We start from the raw sequence: 14,399 nt of genomic DNA, 5'->3' as shown, positions 1-14,399 counted from the left end.
GATGTCAACCCATAAAAATTAGTAGCAATCAATCCATAACAATAAGTTCTCAACTAGGAGAAAAGAAAAATTAAATGCTAATAGTTATGAAGAAAAACGATCAAATGTTGTAACTCTAAAAGCCCATTAAACCTAATAGAAACTTGCAAAGATGACAGGTTTATGCTTTTAACTTTGGACCAATCCACAACTTTCTCTCTTCAGGAGTAAAACGTATGAATAAGTTCTTCTTGTGATTGTTGTCCAGAATTTCAATTACTTTCAGCTTATCTTCCAAAGAAATTTCATTCATGCCATAAACAAGATCCCATACTTGGTTATCTTTCTTATCCCTATCAATTCTGCGCATTTCTTTTTCAATTTTGCGGTCTTCTTTCTCTTTCGCAATAAGAGCATGCATTGAATCAATATAAGAAGCAATCAATGAACTGTTGGCAATCAATTTCTCTAGATAATCAGACTGCCCAGTAGGATTAGTTGATGTATAAGAGTCACCAATGTCACACCTTGGTCTTTTCTTTGGTGTCGTTTTTCTGACAGGAATTTTCTTTGTGTTCATATCTTGAGTTTCATCTTTATCTTGTTCATCACTTTCCTCTAAGCCATATCCCACGTATGATACGTTAAAAGAATTATCATATTGCTCTCGTTGAGTATAATCAACATCGAAGTAATCATCTTGTTCATCTTCCTTATCACAGGTTCTAGCACTTGTACCCTCATGGGTAAGATCAACTGTAACTTTTCCAGAAGCACATTTATTCCCAAAAACAATAAGCAAGTCACCATAGTCTTTACCATTATCTTCCCTTAAGTTAGTTTGGTTTGGATGGCTCTGTTAACATACAAAAAATAAATAAAGGATAAAGCATGAATTAGAACTCTGCACAAAATAGAAGAAAAAAATATCAAATTTAGTTTTCAGTAAGTAACACACACATACCTCAAAGTAATTGTTCCACATCTCGTCGGATCCAGTAATCATCTTGTTAGCATCATCCCAACCGAATCCAGAAGTACAAGATTTAAAAAAATCTTGGTATTGACCAAATCTAGTCTTCAGCCATCTATGTTTCCCTTTATAGTTCTCAAAAGATTTGTCACAACCACATGCTTGGTTAAGTTTTCGAAGTATCTCCTCTTCCACTATTCTCTTAGTAAAACATCCACTAGTGTCTTTCTTCTACTGAAGTGTAGCTTCTACCAACAGTTCCAATAATTTCTCAGTCTCTCGAGTTGTCCATTGTTTGTAATTCGTAGTCACTTCCGTTTCCGGTTCCGTGTTCTTATTCTTCCTAACATTCTTTTTCTTCTTGTTGTTTTCAGCAGGTTGGCTGGATTTTTCCATTTTATGGTGTGACATGTTAGCTACATTAGTACTTAGACTAATACTAGAACTTAACAAAGCAAGGATAGTAATAACGCCAAACAGTCTAATGTAAACATGATAAAAAAATGTGATACTAGATTACATAGTACTAACACGCAGAGCTACTTAGCCAAATTGTTAATCAAATAAAATCTCTTAGCAACTCCTTGCAATAAAAGCACCGTATGAATTGGCTAAAACACGCCAATACGGAATGAAGTACGCCACTGTATTGAACTTTAACATATAGAATAGAAGAGAAGTATGTGTCTAAATAAGATGACTTAACAAGTGATAGTGATTCTCAATGACACCCATGCAAAGTATCAAGCCAATTAATGCATGATGACATAACAAATTATGAATATAGCTGTAAAGGAATTCTGTTTCAACGAAACACAGTTTCAGATTGTCCAATCTTTGCAGCACTAATACTTACCTGATCCTCTTTAAATTTTTATGGTACACTTACAACTCAATATTCCACAACACACTAAAAAATCATAGCATTCCAACGGTTCATTAAAAAGATACATTACTCAGAACCCGACTACTTTCAATACGTGCATACAGAATTCAGTTCCCGATTTCTCACACTTTGGTGTACCTAAAGTGATCAGAACTTCATGAAATTTCTACAGTAGGTAACCTTCATATATACAAACATCATACTAAAATTTCAGCTTTGTACGATAAGCGGAGTATGAGATAAATAGGAATCAGTCCCCTATTCGGGATTTAAACTCAGCAGACCATAGTCATATATTGTGCAAGCTTTGCAGTAGCAAACGTGACCTGATCCGCGTGAAAATTTTACTGTACTTCTATACCAAGGTAAACTACGACATACTCAAATTTCATCATATTCCAACGATTGAATTTAAAGATATCATTATAATCAAATCATGCAATTTCTTACCAAGATCTTTTGAACCACAAATTACGGTTTTGACAGAGAGAGAGTACCCACAAAAAAAAACTACACAATCAAAATAAACAATCATGGAGATCAAAGATATGAAAAAAAATCAAAATATTACATAAATCAAACTATTATAAACAATCATGGAGATCAAAGAAGAAAAAAAACATACCTGGAAAAAAACGTTTCCTCTTCTTTCTCCTATGGTTTTCTACGCACCAAACTCCTTCCCAAATCTCTATTCTTTTGAGAGATTTGTTGTGAGACCAAAATACACTAAAAACTCCTTCGAACTCTCCAAAGCAACCAACTCCCTAGTATTGTAGGGTTTTATGACTAACAGGGAGTTCAAGAGCTTTTTTAAAACTCCCCAGCGACTAACAGGTGTTTTCTAGAGAGTTTAGGAGACTCCTCTAAACTCCCCCACGACTAACGGAGATTTGTAAAGACTCCCTCAAACTCCCTCAGGACTAACAGGAGAAAACCTAAATACATTAAAATCTCTCAAACTCTCCCACGACTAACCCCCTGTTGGTTTTTGAAACCCTTTAGTTATCACCAGTTTGCTCCAAACTTCAGAACCACATTCACCTTCTTTTCTCCGAACCCTAGCTCCAACCGCACAACCTCGAAAGTGAACGATCTTCTCGGCTTAGAACTGTTTCTTTATTGTTTTTTTTTTTATAAAGCTCTTGACCTTGCTCAAAGTCCTTTTCCTTCGGGACTCACACGAACCCAACACAAACACTCTCGACATCCAACGAGTCACGAAACAAAACCTTGCTTTCATAATTGCATCTTCCTTCCTCTGAAAAATCAGCAACAACTATTCTTCATCTTCTTCCTTATTTTTTTATAACTCTCAAACCCCTAACACAGCAACAAGGCTTGATAGACCTTCAAACACTTTTTTCTTCTTCTTCTTTAAATCGTCAGAACTTTGCACAGCTTCTCTAACAATTCTCTACTACCGAAAAAACTAAAGACTTTTCTCGAACTCTTTTTCCTTCTCTTCTCTTCTCCCCTCCTCTCACCTTGCTCTGATACCAAATGTAGTATCGAGCAAGAGAGAGGAGAGCACACGCGAAAGCAATAAAACGATTACATTGATAATCAGTTTGGTGTACATTGTCTCATGGCTTACTAGCCTACTTATAGTCTCACAAACTTGAGAATCACTCAAAGTAGTTTCCTAATAAAAACAAACTCTAAATATAGTAAAATTCTAAAACAAAGAACCGACACAACTTGCTCTTCTAGTTAACTCGAACTTCCAAATATCACATAGTGTGTCAACTGTTCCTGTTGATCCAACTTGACTATGTCAACTGCAACAGTTGATCCATTCGGACTGGACCAATATCATATGTTGATCCACGAACCAGAACACCATATCTTGGTCAACAAAATGCAAACTCAATAGTCGAAAAAATCAAGCTCCTTCAATTCACTGGTTGGACATCATCCTTGAATTCACTACTGTATAAACAAAGCACTAGGACCCAAAACAAATATCCACTGATGGTCCCTATCCCTCCAAGAGTTAACAGCTCATGGCTACCCTAACTTCTACAATGTAGTGAGGTTGTTCAGTGATCACATGCACAATGCATCGCATCGAACAATCTAACGACAATATTGGACCGAATAACTGAAAGCATCATATGTCGTCAATCATCTCATATTTATCATTTGTACAAACTTTCAGCAGTGTTTTTATTAGGTCACCTCCATTCAGAATAGAAGAAAATGATTGGCCAGAATCTAACTGGAAATGGGCCAGGATAGGTGAACTCCGTTGTGGAGGTGCGACCAATAAATGCCCTATAATTCGTAGACAAGCATTTCATTTCCAAAAACAAGTTCTAAAAGGACAGACATGTCCTTGCACTCCAAAAACAGATGGAATCATACAGACAAAAAGGTAACTGTGATCGCCCGCCAATGGATCACGTAAAAGTACACAGAGATATTTTGTTGGTTGACAAGGGGTTAATCAAGGGATTAATAAATTATGAAACATTTGTTCGAAATTTATTTACATTTTTCTAGGTAAAATTTTGATCTAACAGCATCACAAACGTTTGGCGATAAATGATATAAGCAAACCGTAATTTAACCATAGTTATCTTTTTTATTTTTGTAATTTTAGCAGCCGTAGTTTTTGTGGAAGCATACAAACACTTTTTTTTGTAGCAGCTGAGGAAGTTTACTTCGATAAAGTGCGCTCACCATAATCTAGTTGATCTTCTTATACGTCCGGCAGGTTCCAGATTCACTATGAAATTTTTTTTGAACACATTTGAGGGTTTTATGTTCGGTTTTGAAGTTATATCGCAATACTGGATCATCCCCGAATCCAACCATACAGTATAGCACATAGTTAATGAACGGCAGCTGTTTCGGAGGTTTAGCTAGATGACGTCACCAATGCCATGCATGAAAATCATTGACGTATTTACAAATAGAAAATTAGAAGACGTTTGAAATTGAAGCCGACGTCACCAGGAATGTTCTCTCGTGAGGTAGTATTAGAAGACGTTAATTATGAGAGGATCTAGTGTTCAAATATCATCTGGGGTAGTTTCCTTTTTCTAATTGCCGATTAATTCCTTTTTTTTGGTCTAGCAGCACCATGGACAGCCATTTGGCTATTTATGATGTAAGCAAACTCTTGTTTAACGGAAGATTTATTTGGCTTTTTAGCTGCCGTATCTTTAGAAATAATACAAGATCTATTAGTTTCCTATTTGCGGGGATATATTTCTTTTTTTTAGCTTACCTGTTGCGTCTTTGCCTTGCTTCAAAAAAGTCAATTGTATTGTAAAAGTGCTTACTTCGTTCTTGAGACCTTTTGATCAGTGTGTAGTTGAAGCAATAGTGGTAAGGACGAAGAATCGGTCTGGGGACTGCCGGCAAAGTCCATACATGTAGAAAAGGATTGGCATTCTTGCGTGTTCTTGTCTAGGCTTTTTTGTCAAATGAATAAATGATGCAATAGTGAGCTGTGAGCTACAAATAAACTTGGAGAAAACCTCAAATTCGGGATTAAGACATGCATTTTCTGGAGCATTTTTTTTTTCTTATCAATTTGGAACTTTGCTAGTCTGCAAGGCCTGTGAAAATTTTGCAAGTAACTAAGATAGGTTCATGAGTACGGTAAGATGGTTGTCACATATTGTTATTGTTTATATGCAATTGTCAGAGCTCTTTAGCACTTATGTTGGAGCAACGTATTTCTGGTTGACATCCACTTATAATATGAGCTACATATTACTTGGTTAGTAAACTTGCCACTGTATTTGTTTGATTATTACTTTAAATCTATAAATATGTACGCATCTAACTGAAATAACTTACAATTGCTCGTAGCAGGGTGATTGCGTTTTGTTCGATAATGTGAGTTGCAGCATTATCTAGTCGATCTTCTTATCAGGTTGCAGTACTACTGTAGCGAATCAAGTTTCAGTAATGAAGGTTTTGAATCAAGTTTCAGTAATGAAGGTTTTGAATTGCCTGAAAGTTTTTATGTTTGGTTTACAGCATTTCGATGAAAGTTCATGTCGAAACTTAAAGTATTATGCATACAGCAGTTATCGTTAACTAGTACGCTTTTTTTTCCTCATCTTAAGTTTTAGCTTTTCATTTTCAAGTTAATCTTACTCCAGTTTCAGTTAGAAGAACTGATAATCACAAATTAATTTGCTCACATATATTCATATAAGGTCCTATTTATAATGCTGTTTTCTTGTCTATATATAAAAATGTCTCGTCAATTGATCCAGATGAAAACATTAAAGTTTGTTTCTGAAATGATGACTTTCATTAATTACTTAAACTCATTATTTTCCATATATATAACTTCATGCCGTTTCAGAAAGTTGAAAATCTCCAAATCGTACACGTGGACCGGAATAGGGTTTTCTGTTAATCCTCGATCTTGGATTTTTAGCGGGTTTAAGATTTTAGATTATGTTATAAAAATACGGCAACAAAACTAATCGCCAACAATGGAATAAAACTCCCGTAACCAAGAGTTTGCTTACATCATAAATAGCCAAATGGCTGTTCATGGTGCTGCTTGAGCAAAAAAAAAAATCCTGTTTCCCCACTTGCTGAGCTACTAATGTCAATTGGATATGAAATATAGTTGCTGCAAATCTGTAGTCTCTTCAATTAATTTAGTTTTCAATATTTGGAAGCGATATTCAACCAGTACCAATAACTCATATCATATATTTAGAGATTCTCCTCGTCTCAATTGCATATGACATATGCTTGATAGAGATCGTATGTATCGCAACAACTCGTAACACCAAAAGATAATGGATTTGTTTTAAAATACGTTTGCTGAAAATTTGCATCTTAAGTCAAAAAGATAAATGCAGTTAAATCATAGTTTGCTAAATCTTTCCCATTTTTTTATCAGTTTCGTATGAAAGGAAACTAACCATTTGATTAGATATCTTCAAAATGACTTACTTTGTAAACCTGCTGTAGCCAAGAAAAGGGGTGTTTTGATTTTGAGGCAACTAATTAGGCTGAGGAACACTTTAAAAAATGCGAGTAAACTATATTTCCCTAGGTCTTACATTTCATACTGCCAACAACAAAAAGTTGTTTGATGATTATGTTGGATTAACTTCAACATAGAAGTCACTAACAAGCTGGTTAGGACAAGATTAGAAAATTGATGTAATCCTAAGGGAATTAGAAGTCATCTAGTTCTAAGAAAAGGAAAGACATGTAATAAGGTAATAGGACTAGGAAAAGGAATTCATAGTTCTATATATATATGATCACCAAAGTTGTAGTTGATCATATGAGCAAGATTAGAGCTTGTGTTTAGTTTTGAGAGATTTTATGAACATCAATAAAGAGAGTTGTCTTTATATAAGCTAAGTTTCATCTTGCAGCTGTCATTAATTGGTATCAGAGCTTGTTTCTGAGCCATGGAAAACGAAACCACCATTGTGGGTGCAAAACAGTTCACGCCACCATCAATACAAGTTCCAATCCTCAACGCCACAAACTACACAGTATGGGCCATGAGAATGAAGGTACTGATGAAAATCTACAAAGTTTGGGAAACAATTGATCCTGGTACATTGGAAAAAACAATGTTGCCATTGGATTACTCTTTCAAGCAATACCAGAATGTCTTGTTCTACAAGTTGGTGAACATGAAACTTCAAAGAAAATTTGGGATGCAATAAAGGCACGTAATCTCGGAGCTGATCGAGTTAAAGAATCCCGTCTGCAAACCTTAATGTCTGAATTTGAAAGAGTGAAGATGAAAGAAACTGATACCATTGATACTCTTGCTAGAAAGCTATCAGAGATAGCCTCAAAAGCTGCGTCACTTGGACAATCCATTGATGAAGATAAACTGGAAAAGAAGTTTCTCAATAGTTTACCAAGATCCAAGTATATTCACATCATAGCTTCTCTCGAACAAGTCTTAGATTTAAAGAAGACTAGCTATGAAGATATAATTGGAAGATTGAAAGCATATGAAGAGAGAATCCTTGATGAAGAAAACAATGGAGAAACTCAAGGAAAACTCTTGTACACAAACTCTTACCAACAAAACTATGCGACAAGAGGAAGAGGTCGTGGAAGAGGTGGTAGAGTAAACAAAGGCCGAGGAAGGGGAGGAAGGTTTAAATCACAAGATAGAACAACAAGTCAGAATGATCAAAACCAAGGGAAAGAAAAGAAGGATAGATCAAACATTATTTGTTACAGATGTGATAAACCAGGACACTTCTCCTCTGTATGCCCTGAAAGAATACAAAAGATGGAAGAAGCAAACAAGAATGAAACAAGGGAAGCATATACAGCTCTTTTCATGCACGAAGTTGTATTCTTAAACGAAGGGAAACTAATACCAAAGAACTACGAATCAAAGGATGGAGAAGAAGGAATCTGGTATTTAGATAATGGAGCCAACAATCACATGACTGGTAAGAGACACTACTTTTCTGAACTCAATGATAAAATCAAAGGACAAGTGAATTTTGGGGATGGATCTTCTATAGAGATCAAAGGGAAAGGATCAATCCTATTTCAAAGTAAAACAGGAGAACAGAAACTCATCACAAACATCTACTTCATCCCAAACTTACAAAGCAACATTCTAAGTTTAGGACGAGCTACAGAAGTTGGATGTGATGTTAGAATGCGACAAGATTATCTAACAGTTCATGACCCAAGTGGAAGACTTTTAGTTAGAGTCTCACGCTCACAGAATAGACTCTACAAGATAAGTCTCATGATTGGAAGGCCATTGTGTCTGAATATGAGACTGGAAGATCAGACATGGAAGTGGCACGCAAGGTTAGGACACATAAGTTTCAGAACCTTAAAAACTATGTCTCAGAACAAGATGGTGCGAGGGCTACCACAGATAAACGATGAATCAAAGATCTGTGAATCATGTTTAGTTGGGAAACAAACGCGTCAAGGTTTTCCAAAAGCAACAACATTCAGAGCCTCAATGCTTAGAACTTATAGAGGAGGAGAGTTCACTTCATTAGAGTTCAACAAGTTCTGTAATTCAAATGGAATCAAACGACAACTCACAGCACCATATACACCACAAAAAAACGGAGTGGTGGAGAGGAGAAACAGGACTCTAATGGAGATGAAAAGAAGTTCTTTAAAGGCTATGCAGGTACCTAATTATCTATGGGGAGAAGTTGTACGACACTCCACATACCTAATAAACAGGATACCTACGAAAGCTCTGAAAGACATGACTCCATATGAAAGTTTGCGAAAGATAAAACCAAACATAGATCATTTGAGAGTGTTTGGTTGCTTAGCATACGCAAAAGTTGATTCTGCAACTGTTAAAAAACTGGATGATCGATCTCAGACTCTTGTGCATCTAGGAATTGAGCCTGGATCCAAAGCTTACAGATTATTCAATTCAACAACGAAAAGAGTAATAGTGAGTCGAGATGTGGTGTTTGATGATACATCACATTGGAACTGGATAGAAACAACCAATGAATCGAGAAGGGATCCAGGTATGTTTTACATGATATGGGGTCAAGTAATTGATGAAGGAGAAGGACCCATAACCATCAACACTGCAGAGAATCACTATGATAATCAAGAAGAAGAAGAGAATATTGAAAACACTGAGAATAACGTAGAAGAAGAAGAAGAAAACCAAGAAGCTCAAGCTATCCCACCACTGCGAAAATCAACAAGACGGATACAAAAGCCACAATATCTGAAGGATTATGTTCTTCAAGCTGCAGAAGAATGTGAGATTATGCTACTTTCTGTTAATGATGAACCAAGGAATTTTCAAGAAGAAAAGGTCTTGACTAAATGGACACAAGCATGTAGAGAAGAAATTATTTCAATCAACAGAAACAAGACTTGGTTTCTAGTTGATAAGCCAGGAGGGGTAAAAGTGATTGGTCTTAAGTGGATCTTCAAGGTTAAAAGAAATGCTGATGGAACTATTAACAAATATAAGGCAAGACTTGTAGATAAAGGATACGTTCAAGAATCAGGCATAGACTTTGATGAAGTTTTCGCACCAGTTGCTAGACTAGAGACAATTCGTCTCTTAATAGCAGAAGCTGCATCAAACTCATGGGAAATTCACCACTTAGACGTTAAGACAGCATTCTTACATGGTGAATTGCGAGAAGATGTGTATGTTGAACAACCAGAAGGTTTTGAAGTAAAAGGACAAGAGCATAAGGTTTATAAGTTATCAAAAGCTCTATATGGTCTAAGACAAGCTCCTCGAGCCTGGAATACAAAGTTAGATCAAATCTTAATAGAAATCAGATTTGTTAAGTGCTCTAAAGAAACATCAGTATACAGAAGAGAAGAAAAGGAAACGCTTCTTGTGATTGCAGTCTATGTAGATGATCTATTTTTGACTGGCAACTCCCTTAAGGTGATCAATGAGTTCAAGAAAGAAATGTCATCAAAGTTTGAGATGTCAGACCTCGAAAAACTCACTTATTACCTTGGCATAGAAGTCCATCAAGGAGTAGATGGGATTCAGATTAAACAAGAAGCTTATGCAAGGAAAATTCTGAAAGAAGCAGGACTTGAAACTTGTAATCCAACGAAGATACCAATGGAGTTTGGACTTAAAGTTTCAAAGGCACAAGAATAAGCAGAGATTGATCCAACAAGTTATAGAAGAAATGTTGGATGCCTTAGATACTTATTACACACAAGACCAGATTTGGCTTTCTCTGTGGAGTAGCAAGCCGTTATATGCAGAGCCCACGCAAGTCTCATGGTGATGTAATAAAGCAGATATTAAAATATCTAAGAGGAACAATCAGCTGTGGATTGAAGTATGGTCGAGGAGGATCAAAAGGAATTGTTGGGTATAGTGACAGCAATCATAATATTGACCAAGATGATGGAAAAGGTACAACTGGTCATATATTTTATCTAGGTGAAGCACCTATTACATGGTGTTCACAGAAGCAAGACACTGTAGCCCTCTCATCCTGTGAAGCTGAGTTTATGGCTGCAACAGAAGCAGCTAAACAATCAATATGGCTTCAAGAACTGTTGGGTGAAATCAAAGGAAGAGAACCTGAAAAAGTTCTCATCAAGATTGATAATAAGTCTGCAATTGCACTCACTAAAAATCCAGTGTTTCATGGGAAGACGAACCACATTCACAAAAGGTATCATTTCATACGAGAATGCATCGAGAATGAGGTCATTAACGTAGAACACATACCAGGAACTGAGCAGAGAGCAGATATATTGACAAAGGCATTAGCTCGGATCAAGTTTGAAGAAATGAGACAACTGATTGGAGTACAAGATATGTCACGGGTAAGGTTGAAGCTTAACGGGGAGAATGTTGGATTAACTTCAACATAGAAGTCACTAACAAGCTGGTTAGGACAAGATTAGGAAATTGATGTAATCCTAAGGGAATTAGAAGTCATCTAGTTCTAAGAAAAGGAAAGACATGTAATAAGGTAATAGGACTAGGAAAAGGAATTCAAAGTTCTATATATATATGATCACCAAAGTTGTGGTTGATCATATGAACAAGATTAGAGCTTGTGTTTAGTTTTAAGAGATTTTCTAAACATCAATAAAGAGAGTTGTGTTTGGTAGAAAGTGGTGTTGGTGATGGGATTTGTTTGGTAAACATACTAACACAAGGAACATCCCAAGTGCTATGGTGAACACTGACTCTTCGTATTTGGATAGAAATTCTGTATTCACTTTTGGATACGATGAATCTAGTAAGTCCTTTAAGAGTGTTTGTATCACTAATTTCGATCTAGAAGATAATACAAGAAATCTTGTAACTCTAATTCAAGTTCTCAAGTATCCTGACACTAGATGGAGAGAGTTGTGTATTAAATATTTCCCAATGGGTCGTAACCCACTTACCTCATACTGTAGGGGATCAATTTACGTTTTATCAGAAACCCCAAGGAATGTTAATAATGCAGCTGCATCTATGTTGGCATTAAATCTCGCTAATGATAGTGTTCAAGTTCACCAACTCCCACTGGCGTTAGCAATGCTTCTTTCTACTTCAGATCATGATCACCAGTTGGATTTGACCATGATTGAGGCAAATGGCAGTATAGGACTTGTTCGTACATTGGATAAATCTCATCTTAGATTTTTCCTTGTGAAAGAAATTAAGAAGAGTATTGAAGAATATTGCAACTGGAATATTGTGGATGTGAGATTGCCAACTGAATGTGAAGCTCCTCGGGCAAGCATCAAAATTGATACACTAAGACGGTTGTCGCAGCTACTCATTGAAGTTCATGTGAAACAGAATTTTATTGAAGAGCACGTATATTTCTATACAATCGACTGGCGAAGTATCAAAGAAAACTGGAATAGGGATTATGAAAAGGTATGGAAGTGCCAGCAAGTTGAGATTCCTGGTTTGCCAAAAATAATTAATTACCTTACTTTGAAAAGTAACAGAACTTTGGATGGAACTTTTTATAAAATGCCGTTCCCGTTTGAAGCAAGCATCAGGCAATTAATATCCAGAGATTATGGATTCGGTTTGGACAAGAGCAAGGGGGAGGGGCCTTCCATCAAACGCCCTAGTTGGAAGGAAGAGACGTTTTTTCGTCTTCTTTGTCCGCTAACAAAAACTAGTAGGGTTATAGCAGGGACGGACCCAGGAAAGATAAATATCTTTTTAAGATCCGGGATAGAAATCTTGGTCGAGCAAAAAAAAAAAAAATTGGCTTGTGGATTGGGAAGTCTATCCGGACTAAAGCCCCCTTTAGTCCAGTTGTAGGTCCGTCATTGGGTTATAGGATCTGATGACACCCTACTTAAGGCCTTGAAAAGGGATACAGGGGCGGAGATTGAGGTCGATGAACCTGTTGTTGGGTCCAATGAGACAGTGATTAGTATTTTTAGAATGATTTTTTAGGAATCATGGTTTTTTTGGGGACCATGGTCTTATTAGGCCACCTTCCATATAGTTATAGGGGGTGTCCTAAAACATTGAAATGACTAACCTACCATTAACTTAATTTAATTTAAAACCAACACAATAACCACCTCTCTCTATATATATATATATATATAACCACCTCCTCCCACCACCGCCGATTACCACCACCACCAACAACCACCGATTACCACCACCGCCCACCACCGCCGATTACCACCACCACCACCTCCAATTATCACCACCAACAACCACCGATTACCACCACCACCTCCGATTACCACCACCACCACTATATATATAGCTTAATTTAAAACATTAACAAAGATATTCTCACAGACCCATTACTTGTAATTCGTTTTTGGTTGAATAAATGAGAACTAAATGAGTTGAAAATGGAAGTTGCAGAGAGGTTTAATGGAGTTTTTTTTTCATTAAAAAGTTCGGTTATCACAAATTATTTTTATCTTAACCGAACTCAAAGTTCGGTTGATTCGCAAAAAAATACTTTTAACCGAACTCCTTGTATTAGAACAATACAAGTCCATAAGTTCGGTTCGTTCGCAAAATTATTAAGTTTTCTTTGTAACCAAACTCTATCTATAAGCCTAGTTCGGTTGATTCGCAAAATATGTTGAAGTTTGCGAACAACCGAACTTCTAACACTAGGTTACTTTTAACCTGAAGTTCGGTTGGGAACTTGGTTGCGTTGAAGTTTGCGAACTAACCCAACACACAAGATGTACTCAAATAAATTGTCAAGTTCAAAGTTCGGTTACCTACCATTTTATCCTAGGTAACCGAACATTGCATTGTACGACCAAAACCACCATTAACGAGCGAGTTCGGTAACCTGCGTGTTTGGAAAACGTAACCGAACTACACTTTCAGGTGTGTTCGGTTACATATTCTTGACATATGGTAACCGAACTACACTTTCAGATGTGTTCGGTTACATGTTGTTGACATATGGTTAACCGAACTGGCCCAAATTTACATAAAAAAATTCATTTTTTTGAAAGTTTGGAGCAATTCAACCAACATTATCTAAGTTTGAAGCATACCTGGGTACCCAAATACCCTTCCTCCGGTTGTGGTTGGTAAAATCCATCGTTTTTCATGTTTTCCTTCTTCATCTTCTCTAACTTTACTCTCTCAATAATTCTTCTTTAAAAAAAAACTCATCTGATTTTTTAATCTCACTAATTATCTTTAACTTAATCATCTCACTAATCATTACATTAATTATTATTAACACTAGTTAATCATCACCCAAAATTAATCAGGAGGGTAATTTAGGTATTAATGCAAAATATCTAAATAAAGGGTGACCTAGATTTACTTCTAATGTCTTTACCCAAAATAAAACCATGGTCCCCAAAAAAAATCATGGTCCCAAAAAAAATCATGGTCCCAAAAAAATCGTTCTATTTTTAGCCATGCAGCGAAAAGACCCTGGTCCTCTGACTCCTATGAGCCCGATTATTCAGTTGAGGATTTTGATGGGTTCGAGCTACATTGTTCAGCCCAGTTCGCACTAATGAAAGTTAATGAAAAGATAATCCAGGAAGATATTTGTGCTGGTAAGAGCCTTACGGTGCGCCTTCTTGTTCCTAATAATCAAGTAGGGTGCCTCTTAGGTGTAGGTGGGAACACTATTC

The sequence above is a fragment of the Papaver somniferum genome, chromosome 4, assembly GCF_003573695.1.
Source record: "Papaver somniferum cultivar HN1 chromosome 4, ASM357369v1, whole genome shotgun sequence".
In the NCBI taxonomy this organism is placed as follows: Eukaryota; Viridiplantae; Streptophyta; class Magnoliopsida; order Ranunculales; family Papaveraceae; genus Papaver; species Papaver somniferum.
The sequence above is the reverse complement of the archived record's forward strand: the minus strand, read 5'-3'. Positions refer to the sequence as shown.